Source organism: Panthera uncia, chromosome A2 (assembly GCF_023721935.1).
Source record: "Panthera uncia isolate 11264 chromosome A2, Puncia_PCG_1.0, whole genome shotgun sequence".
NCBI classification, from domain to species: domain Eukaryota; kingdom Metazoa; phylum Chordata; class Mammalia; order Carnivora; family Felidae; genus Panthera; species Panthera uncia.
In genome coordinates, this window is record NC_064816.1 from 80,902,800 (window position 1) to 80,906,362 (window position 3,563).

General features: G+C 39.9%; 1 non-coding gene across 1 annotated transcript; it reads left to right on the top strand.

Moving 5' to 3' along the window:
- The first annotated feature begins 3,478 nt into the window (after nt 1-3,478).
- Nucleotides 3,479-3,563, top strand: TRNAR-UCG (transfer RNA arginine (anticodon UCG)). The gene has a single exon. It is a non-coding gene; the product is annotated as a tRNA-Arg (tRNA).

The window sequence follows — 3,563 nt, forward strand, 5'->3', positions numbered from 1 at the left end:
CTGGGGATTTTTTCTGATGTTTTGAAATCACATTTTACCCTTTTTTCCTGAACCTCTCCCTCCTTTACTTATGTCCTATTACATTCCTCAATGTCCCTTGGCCTCATCAAAAATAACTTCAAGACTTACCTGCTTTAGCAGGAAATCAAGCCTCCTAAAAATGTTCCCCAAATATTTCGCTCTGCTCCTCCCCCACTCACACTGTCTCTCTCTCAAAAATAAATAAGCAGTAAAAAAATATTGGGGTCACCTGGGTGGCTCAGTTGGTTGGGTGTCTGACTTCGGTTCAGGTCATCATCTCACAGTTCATGGGTTCGAGCTCTGCATTGGGCTCTGTGCTGACAGCTCAGAGTCTGGAGCCTGCTTTGGATTCTGTGTCTCCCTCTAGCCCTGGTCCTCCCCCACTCATGCTCTGTCTCTCTCTCAAAAATAAATAGGGGCGCCTGGGTGGCTTGGTCGGTTGAGCGGCCGACTTCAGCTCAGGTCATGATCTCACAGTCTGTGAGTTCGAGCCCCGCGTCGGGCTCTGTGCTGACAGCTCAGAGCCTGGAGCCTGTTTCAGATTCTGTGTCTCCCTCTCTCTCTGCCCCTCCCCTGTTCATGCTCTGTCTCTCTCTGTCTCAAAAATAAATAAATGTTAAAAAAATTAAAATAAATAAATAAATAAATAAACATAAAAAAAAATTTAGAAATGGTTTTGGTTTGGGCCTTTATAACTCTGGCTAAAGAGGGCTACAGATGCCATGCTAGCCCTTCTGTTTTTCTAAATTTTTTTAGCCTCTCCCCAAACCAAACTCTTTCCTTCTCACATAGAAGGCAAAAATCTCAATGTAGGCAATGGAAAAGTGTCTATGTGTCATGTCTGTTCTCAGTGAGCCAAAGATACACACTGCCCTTCTGATCTCCTTCTCTCTCCCTTTGTGTGTGTGTGTGTGTGTGTGTGTGTGTATGTACACATGTCAGGTTGTCCTGACTCTTCTTTGGTTCCTCCTTACCCCTACACTAATCCATCAATGTACCAAGCAAACACATCTCAGATACACTCCCTTTCCCTACTTTTACACATCTCTCATATAGCAGGATAAGTAGGGAAAAGGTTGGAGGCCAGAAGGAATTTCTGAATTTTAATCTCATTTCTGACACTAATCCCATCTGACTTCTGAATAATATAAAATCTCAAAGTTGGAAGGGATCCTAAGAGTTTATCTATTTCTAGATCTTTCCCAATATGCAATCATCCAGTCTAAATGTTTCTATCTTCATCAAGAATGAATATGTTTCAGGGAACCTGGATGGCTCAGTCCATTCTCAGTCCAACTCTTGATTTGGCTCAGGTCAGGACCCCAGGATGGTAGCATTGAGCCCTGGGATGGGCTCTGTGCTGAGCATCAAACCATCAAACCTGCTTGGGATTCTCTCTCTCTCTCTCTCTCTCTCTCTCTCTCCCTCTCAAAAAAAGTGAATGAATGAATATGTTTCTAAGGTTGCCTATTCTCTTTGTGGGGGATTGTGCATCATTTTTCCTCACATCAAATTCTTCCAATACTTTCCTCCAATACTTCTAAATGTACCACCTTATAGCCAGACAGTTTTGAGTTATAACACAGTTTTGAGACACTTTAAGACCTAAATACTCTCAGCTGAATGTGTCCCAGTTGGTCTTAATAGGTCTCTTTTTAAATTTAATTCTAATATAGGTAACATACAATGTTATATTAGTTTCAGGTGTATAATTAACTCTCTTAACATATGATGCTTATTAGTACTCAGCAGTAAACAGAAATGTAGTCCTGATACAGGCTACAACGTGGACAAACCTTGAAAACCTTATGCTAAATGAAAAGAAGCCAGTTGCAAGAGACCATATACTATATAGCTTCTTTTATATAAAATGTCCAGAATGGGCAAATCTATAGAGAAAGAAAATAGATTAGTGGTTGCCTAGGACTTGGGGTCAGGGATAGAAAAATTGGGGATAATGGCTATGGTTTATGGGATTTATTTGGGGGGTAATTAAAATATAATTGATTGCCATAATGGTTGTGCAACTCTGTTTATATGCTAAAAGCCCTTCGATTGTATACTTTAAATGGATAAATTATATGTACATGAATTATATCTCAATATAGTTGTTTAAAAATATGATGTCCAGAAGGGAAAACAGTATTCTGAAGTAGATTGCTTTAACCTATGTATTTCAATTTCATTCTATAAAATAGATGAGTTAATAATATCTGCTCCACCTCCTTGACAAGGTTATTGAATCACACTTTGCAACCTCATAATTATGTAAGTTATTAGTCTGAGTGACTCTCACCACTTCATATCTGGATTACTAACACTATCCACTTACTGGAAACTCGTGTGTTTTGTAGGGTAAGAGATTATTTTTCTTTTAAACACGTGTTACCCAACTCAGGAGAATGTAAGGAACATTTAGTACCCATTGCATAAAGTCTAACACTTCACCTTAATATTTAAAGGTTTCTTCCAACTTTGTCCCACACTTCCTATCATTCTTCACAGCCAAACTACATTTCAATTATAAAACAATTGGCCTTCTCCAACATGTATTTTACCTATTAACCCTTTTAGCTGGTTATTCATGGCAAACAAAATACATTGTTTTATAGATTGTCTTCCCTTCCCCCTTTCCTCCAAATTCATTTGTTGAAGCCCTGACTCCAATATGATGGTATTTGGAGATGGGCCTTTGGGAGGTGATTAGATTTGGAAGAGGTAATAAGGGTAAGACCTTATGGGATTAGTGTCCTTACAAGAAGAGAAAGGAGAGACTACAGCTCTACATGGAGGGCACCCATGTGGAAGAAGGTGACCACCTGCAAGCCAGGAAGAGAGTCCTCTTGGGAGACCTAAATTGGCTGGTGCTTTGATCTTGGACTTCTCAGCCTCCATAATGGTGAGAAATAAAGTCCTGTTGTTTAAGCCACTCATTTGTCCTATTCTGTTATGGCAGCCTGAGCTGACCAATACTTACCCCTTGAACCCTTCACTAATTCCAGAAATGGCCTCCTTCAATTTTTTTTTTTTTTTTTTTTTTTTTTTTGCAGCTTTGTTTTCTTGGACTTTCCCTCCTTACTGCTCACTCCACTACTCTGAATCCTCTAGGAAGTTTAGCTTCATATAAAGCTAATTTTCAATTCTTATTCGCCTGTGTATTTTAACTCCTCATCTACTTGACAAGATTGTCAAATGAGAGAAGGAATGTATATAATTCTGTTGCACCCTCTATTCTCTAAAATATGAGATTTATAGTCATTATCCCCACCATGGTTGCTTCCTCTTTTCCTGCAGTTGTTGGCCCTTCACTTGATATGGCCTGAAGCTTATAGAAAAGACCTAATAACCAATAATCCAAGATGGCTAATACACAAATACTATGTTGAAAGTTCATTCTGTCAAGTTTAGTTCCAGAGTTTCTGATGAACATCACCATTTAAAGTTCCAAGAAAGGGGCGCCTGGGTGGCTCAGTCGGTTAAGCGTCTGACTTCGGCTCAGGTCACGATCTCGCGGTCCGCGGGTTCGAGCCCCGCGTCGGGCT